This window comes from Mobula birostris, chromosome 17, assembly GCF_030028105.1.
Source record: "Mobula birostris isolate sMobBir1 chromosome 17, sMobBir1.hap1, whole genome shotgun sequence".
In the NCBI taxonomy this organism is placed as follows: Eukaryota; Metazoa; Chordata; class Chondrichthyes; order Myliobatiformes; family Myliobatidae; genus Mobula; species Mobula birostris.
The window spans coordinates 34774307-34792274 of NC_092386.1; positions in this window are offsets into that span (position 1 = coordinate 34774307).

Sequence of the window (17968 nt, forward strand, 5' to 3'; positions counted from 1 at the left end):
TCAAGATTGCAAGAGAAGCTCCTCAAACCTGAGTATCCTTAGCTCATTCAGCACACCCAGCCTTACCTCATTCAGTTATTGCCCAATTTCTATTTTTTCCAAGTTGTATAAATATTGGGAAACTGGAAGCATCTATTTATACAATCCAGCCAACATTTAAATCATTCACTAAGTGCACAGGATTCCAAATGATAAATAATTAATAATAAAGAGAATGCAATTTGACATATTTTGTGGGAATTACTTTTATTTTGCCTCGCTCTCATAATCTAATGAATTACTTAGCATATGATCTGGAAAAGAAAGTAGAGATCACATTGCTAGTCCTAAGATTAAATTAGAAATAGCCTGTAATGCCAATGTTTCAAGATAGCCTGTGCTTATTGTGCTTTCACCCGTCACCCTCACTCATTGAGAACCCAATCCCCCAGAATGTTATTTAGTATATCTTCATATGATTCACTGATGTCAGGCTACAGTAAATGAAAGTTCTTGTTAATATTTGAAACTTCATTAAACAATTATGGAAATAGTTTATTAATGTGCAATAATTTGCCAAAAGTATGTATGTGAGCAAAGTATGTTGTTATATAAGCACAAATTGCTTGGCTATGTGAAGTCATTTGTGGAATAAGTATATTTTCAATCACAACATTAGCTAAGTACAGGCAATTAACCTCTTGCTCAGAAAGAGGAATCTTATTCCTACAGAAACTTTCAATGTGGGAGAGAAAGATTAGTTGGATAATGCTGGAGATATACGAATATGAGAATTTAAAGCTCCTGGGAGTATTTTACATTGCATAATCCTCACCCTTAAGACCAAAACACCAGAAGGCAATTTCCCCTTAAAATATACTCAATGACAGGCCTCCACAGCTGTCTGTGGCAATGAATCCACTGGCTAAAGAAATTCCTTCTCATTTCTGTTCTAAATGGATGTTCCTCTAGTTTGAGGCTGTGCGCTTCAGTCCCAGAATCACCCACAACAGGAAACATTCTCTCCACATCCACTCTATCTGGGTTTTCAATATTCGATCAGTTCCAATGAGATCTTCCCTCATACTCCGTGCAGTCTGATCAATGCCTTATAAGGCTTTAGCATTACAAGCTTGCTTTTATATTCTAGTCCTCTTGAAATAAATGTTGTCATTGCATTTGCCTTCCTCACCAATGACTCAACCTGCAAGTTGGCCTGTAGGGAATTCTGTATGAAGACTCACGTGTTTCTTTGCACCTCTGAGTTTTGAATTTTTTGCCTGTTTAAGAAATATGGACCTCAATTTCTGAGGAAACTTGGAATGAAATTTTAAAATTGGTTAACACTTCTTCGTAATGTGCCTGCCGCTCCCTCCTACAATTTAAAGTGGTCCATAGGGCTCACATGACTAAGGATAAGCTATCTTGTTTTTATTCAGATATATCTCCCTTTTGTGACAGATGTAACAATGGTGAAGCTTCATTAATTCACATGTTTTGGACATATCCGAGTCTTGAAAGATATTGGAAGGAAGTATTCCAAACTTTCTTGGTACTTTTTAAGGTAAATTTTAAGCCTAACCCTTTGACTGCCCTATTCGGTATTGTTGGAGGAAAATATATTATTTTGGAGACACCTGATTTGCACATTTTGGTATTTACTTCTCTTATAGCTAGGAGGGTGATCTTGTTTAAATGGAAGGATGTCCTTCCGCCTACTCACGCTCAATGGTTACGTGATGTTATGTCATGCTTAAATTTAGAGAAGATCTGTTGTTCAATTTCTGAATCTAGCCAAGACTTTCAAACAACGTGGGGACCATTTTTGAACTATTTACAAAACGTTTGACTTGCGGTTAAAGTACAGATGATGGCTAATAACATATTTCACTTTATGACAAGGATACTTTTTTCCTTTTTTCTTTCTTTACCAAACAGCTTTCACCTTGGTAGTGGGTTTAGATTTTTTTTCTGTATAATAAAATTATTACATTTCAATATTATGATTTAATTTAATTTACATGAATATAAGGTACTGTGATTGCAAGTGTGATTCTAATATAATGCATCTGGTATTATTTTATCTTTTTTTTGATTTATAATATATATCTTCTTGTACTCTGTATTCTTAAATGTAGAAACTAATAAAAATATTGAAAAAGAAAGAAATAGCCTATACCTTTATTCCTTCTATGAAAGTGCATGGCCACACACTTCACACTGTATTCCATCTGCCACTTCTTGTCTAAGTCCTTCTGCAGACTCCTTGCTTCCTCAACACTACCTGCTTTGTCACCTATCTTTGCATTGTTCGTAAACTTGGTCAAAAAGCTATCAATTTCACCATCTAAACCATTGACATATAATGTGATAAGAGTGGTCCCAACATTGACCCCTGTGGAACAACGCTAGTCTCTGGCAACCAACCAGAAAAGGTCTTCTTTATTCTCAATCTTTGCCCCCTACAGTCAGCCAGTTTTCTATGCATGCTAGTATCTTCCCTGTAGTACTGCAGGCTCTTACCTTGTTAAGCAGCCTCATGTGTAGCACCTTGTCAAGTACCTTTTGAAAATCCAAGTAAACAACATCCACTGACTCTCCTTTGTTTATCCTGCTAATTATTTCTTCAAAGAATTCCAGTAGATTTGGCAGGCAAGATTTCCGCTTAAGGAAATGTTGCTGACTTTGGCCTACTTTATTATGTGCCTCCAAATACCCTGAAACCTCACCCTTAATAATAGACTCCAACATTTCTTTTTTTTGTTTTTATGCTGTCTTTAACTTCCATTATTAGCTATGGTTGCTTCATCCTCTCTTTAGAATACTTCTCCTTCTTTGGAAAGTATCTAACCTGTTCCTTCTGAATGCTCACAGAAACCCTAACAATTGCTGTTCTGCTGTCAGCCCTGCTAGTGTTCCCTTCCAGCTTTGGCCATCTCTGCTCTCAGGCCTCACACCCATGGCTAATTTGTACCAAGTTTGAAAGATGTCTGATGTTGGAATCTAATCTGAGAGATCATTGTTATAAAACAGTGATTAAATATTTTCCATAAATTGTTCGAACAAGTTACTGATGACTTATGATATCAAATTCAGACACAGCCAGTGTGCATTCATGGACATCAAGCCAATTTATTATCTTGTAAAGCTAACCTTTGACATCCTTGCTTATCAAGAACCAATTAAGTTCTGCTTTAAATATACCCAAAGACTTAGCCTCCACAGCCATCTGTGGGAATGCATTTCACAGACTCACCATTCTTTGGCTCAACAAATTCCTCCTAATCTTTGTTGTAAAGGGATATTCCTCTATTCTGAGGCTATGCCTTCTAGTCCTGGAACTCTCCCTCTATTGGAACCATCAGATCCACATCCATTCTATATAGGGCTTTCTATATTTGGTAGGTTTCATTAAGATAGTCTTTAAAACTGTTCAACCAGTTGCCAGATTTCATAAGACCATAAGACATGGGAGCTGAATTATACCACTTGGCCCATCGAGTCTGCTCCACTATTGCATCATGACTGATCCATTTTCCCTCTCAGCCCCAATCTTCTGCCTTCTCTCCATATCCCTTTATTCCATGACCAATCAAGAATCTATCAAGCTCAAATATGCAAACAGACTTTACCTCCACAGCTACCTGTGGCAATGAATTTACCACTCTCTGGCTAAAGAAATTCCTCCTTATCTTCATTCTAAGAGGACATCTCTCTATTCTGAGGCTGTGTACTCTGGTCTTAGACTCTCCCACTGTAGAAAATATCCCCTTCATGTCCACTCTCTCAAGGCCTTTCACCATTAAATAGGTTTCAATGAGTTCACCACTCATTCTTCTGAATTCCAATGAATACAGGCTCAGAGCCATCAAATGCTCTTCAGAAAAGGTTCCCTTATTCCCACTTGTTGCCTTCTGCCAGTCAACCATATCTTTAACAATTAACTCCAAGATCTTCCCAACCACTGAGATTAGGCTAACTGGTCTATAATTTCCTTTCTTCTGCCTCTCTCCCTTCTTGAAGAGTGGAGTGACATTTGCGATTTTCCAGTCTTCCGCAACCATTCTTGCAAGATCATTACAAGTGCCTCCACAATCTCTTCAGCTACTTCTTTCAAAACCCTGGGATGTACACCATCTGGTCCAGGTGACCTATCTTTAGACCTTTCAGTTTCCCAAGAACCTTCTTCCTGGTAATGGTAGCTTCACAAACTTCATGACCCCTGATACCTGGAACTTCCACCATACTGTTAATGTCTTCCACAATGATGACTGATGCAAAATATTTATTCAGTCCTTCCACCATTTCCCTGCCTCCCATTACTACCTCTACAGCATTGTTTTCTGGTGGTCTGATATCCACTCTCACCCCTCTTTTATACTTTATGTATTGATGAAACTTTTGGTAGCTTCTTTAATGTTATTGGCCAGCTTACTTTTGTATTCCATCTTTATCTTCTTAGTAACTTTTTTGTTGCCTTCTTTTGGAATTTGTAGGCTTCCCAGTCCTCTAACTTCCCACTAAATTTTGCTTTATTATGTGCCCTCTCCTTGGCTTTTATGTTGGCTTTGACTTCTCTTGTTAACCATGATTGTGTCATTTTGACTTTAGAATACTACTTCCTTTTTGGAATGTATAAATCCCGTGCCTTCCGAATTGCTTCCAGAGATTGTAGCCATGGCTGCTCTGCCATCATTCCTGCCAGTGTTCTTTTTCAGTCAATTCTGACCAACTCCTTTCTCATGCCACTGTAATTCCCTTTACTCCACCATAATACTGATAAATATCACTTTAACTTTTTCTCAAATTTCAGGATGAATTCAATCATATTACGATAACTTTCCACTAAGGGTTCATTTACCTTTAAGCTCTCAAGTCAATTCCAGATCATTGTACAACACCCAATGTAGAATAGCTGATCCATGAGTGGGCTCAACCATGAGCTGCTCTAAATAGCGGCTCGAGAAATCTCCGCCCCCCCCCCCCGCACCATAGAATCCAGCACCGATCTGATTTTCCCAATCTACCTGCATATTGTAACATTGTAATTTGTAGACCACATCCTTACTTCTGTTTGATGGTCTGTATATAACTCCCAGAAGGGTCTTTTAACCCTGCGGTTCTTTAGCTTTATTCACAATGATCTAACACCTTCCAACCTTATGCCACTTCTTTCTAATGATTTGATTTCATTTTTTACCAAATGAGCAGCACCAACCCCTTGCCTTCCTACCTGTCCTTTCAATATAATGTGTATTCATGGACATCAACTTCCCAGCTATAATCTTCTTTCACCAATGATTCAGTGATGCCCACAACAACATACATGCCAATCTGTAACTGTGCTACAAGTTTATCTACCTTATTCCATATACTGCCTGCATTCAAATATAACACCTTCAGTCCTGTATTTTCCCTCTTTGATTTTGTCCATCTTTTACATTGCAACTCATCCTGTTGACTGCAATTTTGCTCTTTCATCAGCCTCTCCTTGCTCAGAGTCTCACTTCATATTGCCTCTGTTTGTAAACAAACTACCTCATCTTCAGCTCTATCACTCCGATTCCTATCGCTTCGCCAAATTAGTTTTAACCCACCTGACCAATTCTAGCCAACGTACCTGCGAGGATATTGGACCACCTTGGGTTCAGATGTAGCCTATCTCTTTTGTACAAGTCACACCTTCTCCAGAAGAGATCGCAATGATTCATAAATCTGAACCCCTGCCGCCTGCACCACTTCCTCAGCCACACATTCATCTGCCAAATCATTCTATTCTTACCCTCACTGCCACGTGGTACAGGCAGCAATCCAGAGATTAGTATTCCGGAGGTTTTGTTTCTCAGCCTTCTACAGAGCTCCCTAAAACCTCTCTTCAGGACTTTCTCACCTTGTCATTGGAGCCAATATGCACCCAGACCTCTGGCTGCTCACCCTTGCCCTTGAGAATGCCATGTACCTGATCCGAGACATCTGTGATCCTGGCACCAGATTGGCAACATACCATCTGGATGTCTCCATCACGCCCATGAAAGCCATATCTATTCCTCTGACTAAGGAATCTCCTATCAACACTGCAGTCCTCTTCACCTCTCTGCTCTTCTGAGCCACAGCACCAGACTCAGTGCCAGAGACCTGGTTACTGTGCCTCCCCCGGTAGGTCATCCCCTTCGATCGTATCTAAAGTTTCAATGAGATTCCCTCTCATTCTAAGCTCCAGCGAGTACAGGCCCACAGCCATCAAATGATCCTCATACATGACCCCATTCTTTCCTAGTATCATTCTTGTAAACCTCTTCTTGGTCATCTCCAATGCCAGCACATACGTTTGTACTTTCATAGATATGGGGATCCAAAACTGCTCATAACACTCCAAATGCCTTAAAGCCTCAGCATTTCAACCATGTTTTTTATATTTTAGTTCTCCAGAAATGAATGTTATTGTTGCATTTGTCTTCCTTATAACTGACTCAACCTGCAAGTTAACCTTTAAGAAATCCTACTCTTGGACTCCAAAGTCCCTTTGCACCTACATGTTGTGAAGTCACTTCCTGTTTAGAAAACAGTCTATTCTTTTATTCCTTCTACCAAAGTGCATGATTGTACACTTCCCTACAATGATGTCCATCTGCCAGTTCTTTGCTCATTCTCCTAATTTTTACTAATCATTCTGCAGATTCCCTGCTTCCTCAAAACTACTTGCTCCTCTATCTTCACACCATCTGCAAGCCTGGCTGCAAAGCCATCAGTTCCACCATACAGATCACTATGTATACCATGAAAAGCCATGGCATGTGCTGCCTACATTATGGATCAGGTAGAGGCCAGAAGAGAGACCACCAATGGAGACCCTTCTGCTCCTTCTAACAAAAATCTGCTGGAGGAACTCAGGAAGTTGTGCAGCATCTTTGGAAGGAAAAAAAACTATTGATATTTCCAGCAGATTGTTTGTTTCTCCAAATTCCAAACATCAGCAGTTTCTGCGTTTTCCTCTCCTTTTATCTATGATCAGAGGGAGATCCGGGCTATGCTGCTCAGGAGAAGGGTATAATTACAGTGAGCAGAATGCTGTGCTAGAAATATGCATTTGCGTGAATGATTTCAAGGTTACAATTGACAATTTCTTCAACTATGTAATAGTCAAGAAAGGCAAAGGCAGAAATACACTAGAACAGGGGTGCCTGACATTCTTTATGCCATGGACCCTTACCAATAACCAAGAGGCCTGTGGACCCCAGGCTGGGAACCACTGCTCTCAAATGAAGAAGAGATAATGAATAACTCGAGGTACTAACTACATTTGTTTGTAGAAAATAAAGAGAGATACCATTGATAATAACCATATGCAGTTGCTGACCTGGAAATCGATAGGGCTATTAAGATTGAAATTCTGTACACGGGTCTTTAAAGAAGTTCTTCTTCATGACTCATGCAGTTTGGGGAACTAGCAGTTTTGGAGGGGGTTGGAGTCTGAGTTAGTAAACTGATACAATGGATTGTGGGTCCATATTTAATGGGTATGCTTTCCGATTTTTTGACTTTTTGTGTTGGTTTGGCTGGGTTTGGATGATCTGCATTGTCCCTACAAAAGAATCACAGCCTAACATAAGATGCAATTTAACATGTTGTTTTAAACAACCTGCAGCATCAGAATAATAACATACTATATATTTCTTAATTTCTTCTCTGCAAAGGGTGTGTTAGTTTACCAGAAGAGTCATTTCAGGATGGAATCACAGCTCTCCATGTGGACACTCAGGTAGGAAATCTGGTGGTAGAGCATGAATTGTTAAATTTCTACAGATCTTAATTCTATGAGTTTGAAGGACGACTCACAATAGCTCAAATATATTGAGAAGCATTAAATTCCTTTCCCCTCTGGATGTGTGCCTGCAGGTTCCCTGGGTCAGCACAATGCACGTCTGTATTATACAAACTTCAACTTCTTGATACCATCCACATGGTCCTGACAAAGGGCTGTGAAAGCTGTGAGAACCATTCCTCTATAGGTAGAGTGCTCTCTATATAATGTATATTATACTTAATGGATGCCCATGGAAGCTCCAAGAAAAAAAAATGTCCTTTCAATTTCTTTCCATACCATATTTCCTTCCGATATAAAAGGTGGTCACTTCAGCCCATTGAGACTGTACTGGCTCATAGAGTTATCCCATTCCCTGTAGACTCTTCTCCCTAAGATCCCATCAGCTCCCCAAGATCCTAGCACTCACCTGGCACACCAGGTGTAATTAGTCGTAAGAGATTCTTAAGTTACTAATCGTCTAGACTGGACCATTTAAGGGATCAGATGCAACATGCAACAATAAACAGAAATGTTGGAGACAGTGAGGTGAAGAGTGAGAAACTTCAAATTAGGGATGTGACAGGAAATGTTTGCAGAATAATGAAATGATACATTTTGGAAGGAATGATAAAGCAAGGAACAAATATAAATGAAATAATTTTAAAAGGGATACAGAACCAAGGACATCTGGGGTCATGTTTATAAATATTTGAAGGAGCTAAGATGTCAACAATATTGTTGAACAACATGTGTGGTCCTTTGCTTTATAAGTCGAGAAATAAAGTACATAAGCCTTTATAAGTCTCAGGTTAGGTCTCAGCTGGGATATTGCTAAGTGTGTTTCTCTCTGGAGATTATAGATGTGTGGGTTCTGGAGCTGTGCCATGACTATGTGGCACACCTCCAGAACCCACCATTTTGGAAGTTTAAGCATCTGTTTTGTGAGTGACAAGTTGTTATATATGATGCTTTGATATTAAGTTTCTGTATATGTAACTTGTGGATTTTCCTGGTCTTGCGACTTCCGTGTAAAATTGTGTGTATTTAACACGGGCAGTACAGCTCCACTTCCATTCAGAAAATAGCGCTCTCTGGCCTCTTCAGGTTCCTCAAATAGACTGCTACAGACTCATACTTAAAATGTGTTGGTCAGGTTTGTAGACAGCTGAACGGATCTCTGTCTGCAAAGCTGATTTTCTTCTCAGTATCAACAAGTGTCTGTATGAATTACACTCACTGCATGGATTTCCCAGAATTCTCATTAAATTGTTGTGAAGTGGAGAAGGACTAGCTCAAAAATCATTACATCATGCACAATCCACTTTATATGTAAACAGCTGATACCCATTTTAATTTTCATTTAAAAATCTTTTTATGGATACATAATCTTCTACAGCTTTAACATGGTGCAAGATTACAGCAAATTAATATACATATAGTTAATAAAGCTGAAAAAAAACTTATCAAAAAAGAATGATAATGAAAAAATATATTTTTTTATAAAGGAAAAAGAAAATCTCAACTACTAAAAGAGAAAAAAAAAACAGTAACTACAAGAGAAAGAGAAGGGAAAAGGAAAAAAGAGAGGAAAAAACCATTTGGAACCAACTCCCGGAGCAATACGACTTACAATCATCTATATAAATAAAGAAGGAACATCATCAACTGCCAATTCACATTTATATAAAATAAGATTGGAAGGAAACCATATAAATTAGTTCAAATTAAATGATAATATTTGGCAAAAGAGCCCCATCTTCTCTCAAAATCGAATCGAGGATCAAAAGTTCTACTTCTAATTTTTTCCAAGCTAAGACATAACATTACTTGAGAAACCATTGAATTAATGTAGGGACAGAGGTATCTTTCCATTTCAATAAAATAACCCTTCTTGCCAACAATGTGACAAATGCAATTACATGTTGGTCTGAAGATGAAATACCCTGAATATTATGCAGATCTATTCCAAATAAGACAGTCAATGTATTAGGTTGTAAATTAATTTTTAGAGCTTTAGAAATTGTAGAAAAAAGATTTCCTAAAAGATTATCTGATATCCATTTTAAAATGATTGTCCGATAGCTGGCACTAAGACACTGAATGATAAATCTATTAATTTTGAATTTGTGTTTAATGACATCCCTAATTTTATATACAGAATGATAAATCTATTTAATGACATCCCTAATTTTATATACTGAATGATAAATCTATTAAATTTGAATTTGTGTTTAATGACATCCCTAATTTTATATACAGTATGATTCAGTATTTTTATTAACTCATATCTCTTGAAGAGATATGAGTTAACTCATATCTCTTTTCTACAAATAACATTAGCAATGATTGGTAGATGGCATGGTGTCTTTTTATTGAACAAGTTCTATTATTTATTTAATGCTATCCATTTTCTCACCAAACAAACATCAGAAATTTAATGGCAATAGTGACCATTATGTGTTTTGTTCTTCCTGATATTCATAATCACCATCCCTGATCATTATTTCTACTGCAATGGTCAAGATAAAATATACTTTCTTTTTTTAAAATTTTGTTGCCAAATATCAGTTCAATTAATTCTTTTCAGATTTTTATATTAAGCATTAATACACTTCTAAAAATATTTAAATGTACCTATTTATTGTTATGTATTTTGCATGAAATTTGAGCTGATGTTTTAAATATGTTCATGCAATTATGCTTGAGAAATATAACCTTACACCTTACAAGGTGATGAAAGGGAATTTATAGCCTAATTAAAATTTAAAGTGATTACCTCATTATGCCTCTGGTATTAAGTAACACATTGCCAAAATAGGTTATTATTTAGACCTCTGAAATGTGAATTCTATAACAATGAAGATAGCAGAAGAGGAATTTATAGTTGAAGCATGTAAATAAAGTTCTCACAGGATTTGTTTGTCACAAAGTACCCTAATATTCATAATGAAGTAGGCAAACTAAGGAAGAACTTCATGTAAACCTGACTTGGGTTTGGAAACACAACACATATTATCACCTTCCAACACCTGACGCAAGGTAAATTATTGCAGCGTTCTCAGTTTATTTAACAGGTGCATTATAATACTCAATACATTCATGAAATGTAAAAACTTAGATTTAAGCATTGCAATTCATTAGCTCCAAATTCTCTTTTTACATAAACATTGCCTAACTGAGTCAAGCTCTTTTACCTGTTGATGACAAGCATGTGGCTAAATTTTGACTTTATTATGCAACTAAATCCTGATGTTACAGATCATGATGTAACCATCTACATTCATAGACTGTCTACTTTCTGGAAAACCTGATTTATGCTGTTATCTGTGATCAGCAACTTGAAGGTGTAAGATCTGTATCTCATACAATCTGAATTTTTTTTTACACTGTTCATACACCCTATTCAGCACCATAGTAATGCAGGGACTACATTGCTGCATTTTTGAAGCTGGTGTATGAATGTATCCTAAAGTGTTCTAGTTGGTCTCACCAGCTTTGACACTAACTTCCACAAAGAAGTTACACCAGATTGGTAATGCCCCTTGTTGCTTGTGGTCTTACCAACTGGCATGCTAACAAAATGCTTTGAGTATTAGAGAAACCAGGCATTAAATCTAAATCATTTGTCACTGTTGTTAGAAAGTGTGAGCATTTGTAAATCTTCTGATATTCATATGTACTGAAACACGGGAGAGCTATTTAAAATTATATGTGAACTGAAATATTTTATAAACTACTAAATACTTTAAATCTATATGAAATGCATTTAAATTAACTGAATTTAAATTAAAAGGAATTAAAAACCATATACTTACTCTTCTTCCTCTCAGCCATTCTTCTCCTCACAAATTAAAGTTCAAAGTACATTTATTGTCTAAGTATGTAAACATTATACAACTTTGAGATTTGTCTCCTTGTAGGCAGCCACAAAACAAGAAACCCAAAAAGAAGCAATAGAAATCACTTGTACAAGGCCTACATGTTTGACTATGCTTGTGCAAAAGCGCCCTGCTATGATGCTAAAAATGGCTGTTTTCATACTTCAGTGGAAGTTCTGGACAAAAATGAAAATTTATGCATTTGGTATGTTGATCTGTTTTATTTGCAAGATACTTCTTCTTCTTCTTGGGCAGTCCCTCAGGGTGAAGAATGGCTTTCTTTCTCTCCAGTTCTGTGAATTCTGAGATGGGTCATGAGATCAATGTGGGACTTGAAGACTCTGAAGCAGATGGAGCAGAAGGGGATTGGTAGCTGGGTAGCTGGAATGGTGCTACACTTCCAAAGTTGATGATGAACTGAAGTGTTGCTTACTGATGTATGCATCTTCTGTGCCCTGCAGCACTAAAACAAATATCAGTGTCCTTTGTCTTGGAGCAGTGGTGACTTAATTTGAAGAGTTTCCTATTTTTCTTATAATTGCTCTACTGCGATTGAAAGCAGGTCGGGAATTGAGAACCTGTATTGCAATGGGAATGATTGAAAAACTTGGGGCAATAATGCAACTTAGCACCAATAATCTCAGTGGATGAGTCCATTGTGGGCCAGTTGCTTAATCATCTGCTGGAAGAAAAACTCTGAAGATGTCATCTATCAAGTTGCCAGTCATTTAACATGAGCACTCTCTGCTGAATTTCACAGCAAAGTATATCATCCAGCCTCAGGAATTGGCAACCTCCCTGATAAAGAAAAGTGTTAAAACGGGCTGAGATGCATCTTTCTTAGGTTTACAGCCCACAGAAATTCATCTCTATACTGTATTATATTTGCTACATACAAGATTATAGTATTATAGGGTAATTCACATGAATTTTATATTTTCTCCCTTAGTGTTCAAAAGCATTATATTTTTTAAAGACACTATAACTTAAGGACAACACAGTATAACAAAGGACACAAATAATGGTTATAGGCTCAGATTTTTCCTTTATGTAGATACATACAACTTTGTTGATCCCCATTAACATGAGAAGACAATGAAGTGATATCTATTAGTTTGTTAGGTAACTTAAGACCTTAAAATATACGATAAGAAATCCAAGAGTATTTACCAAATGACCATGGAAGAATGGTGATATGTGCTCATTATTGGATGGAACTCTTAGAGGGAACTTGGATGTAATCAGTGACATGGTGATGTAGATAGCCTGTTGCTGGTAAATGCGTCAGGTGAAATTGCTTTTAAACTATAACATTTTACAGGTCCAGGGGCATAAACATAGTGGAGGTACACTCACTTCAGAAACAAATATGGTGGGATTAAGCTGTCTTCCCGTAACTCAAACAGATAGACTGACACTTCCATGTAACTTTAAAGCAGGGACAATAAATTGAGTCACTGTCAGATTGATACAAGTTCCTATTAACATATTTGAAAAAAAGAAAGATTCCCCAAAGTCTAGGTTATCATTTATCCCTCAACTAACATAAATAAAGCAACTTAATCAGTATTTCGTTTTGGCGCATGGCCAAGTGGTTAAGGCGATCTGAAGGTCGCCAGTTCAAGCCCTGGCTGAGGCAACGTATTATGTCCTTGACCAAGTCACTTAACCACACATTGCTCTGCGACAACACCGGTGCCAAGCTGTATGGATCCTAATGCCCTTCCCTTGGACAACATCGGTGGCGTGGAGAGGGGAGACTTGCAGCATGGGCAACTGCCGGTCTTCCATACAAGCTTGCCCAGGCCTATGCCCTGGAAACCTTCCAAGGCACAAATCCATGGTCTCACAAGACTAACGGATGCCTATATAAAAAAAATCAGTATTTCACCATGCTGTTGAATGTATAATCCTTGCAATGCATTCATTGTTTTTTGCATTTTCCATATTAATTCACTATTTTAGACAGAACGGACAAACCAAAGAGCTACTGATCTATTAGCCCTAATGATATTTAGAGAGAATACTGGATTCTACAAGGAGGGTGTTGTAAAGGTCATTAAAGGAATCAAAGGATAGTGGGGAGAGTGATGGAAATCCACTGAGATAGAAGATGTGCCATGATCTTGATGAATGGTGCAGCAGTTCGAAGGGCCAATAGTCTGTTCCTGCATTGTGTTCATTTGTTCTTCTGCCTTTCAGTCCTTCTCTCGACCTCGTGATGTGGCTCAGACCATCCAGCTCCATCTGTCCTTTAAATTGTAAACTCATTATGTCCTCTCATCAGGTATGTTTTATTTTTAAAATTATAAACGTCAATTCATATCACTTGTTTGTGATGGTAGTTTTCCCGTCTCTCTGGCTCTTTATTTGCACAGATGTTGCAATACATCTATACTGTGTCCCATAACCAGTGGAACAATCTTGGCTTCTTCTATTTAATTCTACTCATCACTCTTTCTCTGACACACTGACTTTGCCTATTGACAATCCTGGCAATACTGTACAGTATCCAATCTCATTCAGCCAGTAGCAGCAAAGGTAAAAACTTCTAGTTTGCTATATTGGTAGGGTAAACTCAGTCATGAGTCAGTTTTTGTGCACCTTCCAACACCGTTCCATGATTTAAAACTTGGGATTTATTAAGCCTGTGTGCAAAATCCCTGGTCTAGCACAAGCAACGTAACAGCAAAAGCCAGAAGTATTGTTTTAATTTAGAGCAACATGGACAAAAACAAGCCAGTGCATTACTAAAGAAGGACATATCAACACACAAACAGGCTTAAGGGAGAAACAAGAGGTGTTTCAGGGTCACCACTAAGAATACTAATTGGAAAGGAGATTTGGCAAGTTGCATTCAGGCCAATGCAAATGTCAGGAAGTGGCAATGTGGAAACACAATGGAAGAGACTCCAAAATTACAATAAATCTAATCTAACCCCGCGGAGTTCCAAATTATTATAAAGTTAATCTTGTTTCAATATTGCAAATTATCCTCCTCAGATGAGATTTCTGTCCCCTTTATATGCCCCTGTCATAATTCAGATCTTCAGTCTTGAAAAGAAGAGGAATGAAGACCTCAACAACATTGAAAGCAGCATCTGGATCAATCTGAATGATGATAGAGGCAGATAAAGGGGACAGAACAGTTATTTCTCCCATACTAAGGGGCATATAAAGGGGACAAAAGAAAACGGTTGCTTCCCTCAAGCCATCAGGCCGATCAACATGTCCACCCATTAACTCACCCTACCACCACTACATACACATCACCTTGTGTCACTTTATGTACATAAAATCAGTTTATGTATATAACAGTTAATTGTACATTGTGTTTCATAGGTTTGTTTTTATATTTACATTTATTGTGTTCTTTATGCTTATTGTGTCATAAAGTGGGCACTGGGACCGGACCCAAATACAAGACACAGACATGGAAGTACTAGGAACAGGACAGGACTAGAGTTAGGGACGTGACTGGATGCAGACTAGGAGCTGGGACAAGAACACAGACTCGGGCTAGGATATTGGCTAGGCAAGTGGGACCAGGAGAAGGAACTGGGAACTAGGAGCCTCGGCATGGACTCTGAGCCAGAGACTGGACAAGGACCCAGAATCTGGGTCTTGACTTGGGCTCAGACCCCGGAACTAGGCAAGGACATGACATGGCTACAGGACTAGACATGGCTTGGATTCCTCGAGGCGAGGACATGACGAGGGAACCCCAGCACCAGGCTGGGCAAGGCACATGGACAGGACAAGAACACAAAGCCTAGACTTGGTCGAGGGAGGCAGGAACGCAGAGCCTTGGTGGTCGAGGGAGCCAGGGACATGGAACACAGAACCAGGACCTCTCCTTGGAAACAGGACATGGGGCCAAGACTCATATACAGAACACTGAGAGACAGATCTCCACCCAAGGTAGCTGCAAATAGACAGACCTACCCTGCAAAGGCAAGGGCACAAAGAGACGGTTCCCAACACAAAGTAGCGGCAAACAGCCAGACCTATCTAACAAAGGTGTGGACACAGAGACGGTTCCCAACACTAGGTAGCAACTTGCTCCAGCAGTAGAACTTGACAGCAGTGCAGGCAAAGGTTGCAGGCAAAGCAGGGCTTCAGGAGGAAGATGAAGGAAAGGGAACAGTCCAGCAACTGAAACTGAACCCAGGAGCTGTTTATGTAGCCAGCCCAAGATCAGAATCATGTGCCTCAATTAAGGCACACAACAGGGCAAGGGAAAACCGGAAAACATAGAATACAGATCGATGGACTGGACTGTGAACTGGAATGCAGACTTCACGGACCGGACCATGACACATTGTGTTTTTTATGCTGCATTGGATCCAGAGAAACAATCAATTCTTTCTCTTTTGCACTCCTGTACTGAAGTGTGACAATAAACAATGTTGAATCTTGTAATTTGAGAGCCAATGGTCTGGGGAGTCACTGTAAGTCACAGGGCAACACAATTCACAAGATACTTGTGAAAGCAAGGACAGTGTATGAGGAAACAACACATATTAGGAACTGATAGTGTAAGGTGATATGTATGAGTGGCTATCAGAAGAATGCTAAGCTATAAGGATTTGTTGCAATTTTCCATATATCGGGAAAATAATTTTGCAGTTTATAGCGCCAGTTCTCTCCCTGTTTCAATGTCTTGGTCCAGCTTTCTGTTACTCCTCAGTGAAATCAGCGGGAATGCAGAGTGTAACCGGCAGAGAGTAACTAGATATATATCTAGATAAAACTAAAAATGGATGCGCAAGAGAGGAACAGGAAGCAAGGTGGGAGGAAAATTAAATACAAACTCAAATATAAAGAGAGCAGTGAACCCCTGTGAGTGAGAGAGAATATTGGGGAGAGCGAAAGCGGAAAAGAAAACGTTTCCGACATCTAAATGATTGTGTACATATGAGTCCTCATTTGCGTTGCCAGCTCAAATTAAACCATCTGTTTGCGGGACGATTGCTGATTACTGTGGGGAGATGAAAATCCTTTCCATCATTTCTTCTGAGTGTTTTACTTGTTACTTGGCTCTGAAATATCAGGTTACATTAAAGAAATGTCTGTGTTTACCACCGAAGCTGCCTCCGACTTCGGCCTTGCTTCAGAACGGGACAGCTAACACATTTTACACATATGAAAAGTGTGAAAAGCGGAGCGTTGCTCTCAAAGTTCATGAAATGGGTCAAAATGCGTTATTGCATAGAATAATCATCGATGTATGAACTATCAGTCTGAAATAAATGTTGACAGTCATGCCTGCCATGTAGCCTGGTCTTCTGTTTGTTGCCGAGTTACTTACAGTGCTGGCTGTCACAACACCCATGAGCGTTGCGTTCAACGCGACCCAAAGTACCAGCAGCCCTCGCAGTGCACGCAAGCTTACAGACTAAAGCGAGGAGAAACATCACATTTATTGAGAAGCTGGCGAAACGAAGTGATCATGGTGAACACCAATAAGACCAAGAACAAAAAGTTTGAAGATTTGGAAGAGGGTGAGTATTTTGCGCTTTTGCGAGAAGCTATTCATCTGAATCGACTCCGGAGCACTTACAGCGTTTGGCAACTATACCAGACGTGATAGCACAATACGATTCATTTACATGGCAGGTCATTCACTTTGGTCAACGATCAATTGTGGCACTTGTTCAGTCTTCTTGATAGATATTTCGAACACGTATGTCGGTGATGTTTGTTTTCATTGTTTTAATTTGTGAGGGAGACTCTTAAATTACCGATAAAAAGTACAAGGGGAACCAAGGTGAATGTGTCATTCTTATGAAAGATTACTTGCTGGTGAAATTAAAACGGAAGGAATTGCGGTGGCAGTGGATCAAAATTGATGGGAAGTGGGGTACAGTTGTTTATTCGGAGCTGGCTAGTGATGTTCCTCAGGGGTCAGTATGAGGACTATTGACTTTTTCTTTAATATATTTGATGATCTTGGCTATTTTATGCAAGGTATAAATTCAAGGTAAAATTGGCAGTGGATGCAAAACTCAAAAATATGGAACCTAAGGAGCAAGGTGATAATGGACTAGAAAACTAAACAGAGGAAGCTGGACTGAGACAAGAGTAAAGGTGGAAAGCCTAGGGGGGTAAATATAAAATACTTGGTACAATTTTAAAGGTTGGCTTGGGGAAAAGGGGGTGTGTGAATTGAGTGTGTGTCTAAACCTTAGAAGGAGGCTATTAAAAATGAATGGAATTCTAAATCATATAAATAGAGGTAATTGAGCACAAAAGCAAGGAAGCTATGTTAAATATTTATAAAATCCTTTATCCTACAGTCTCAGAT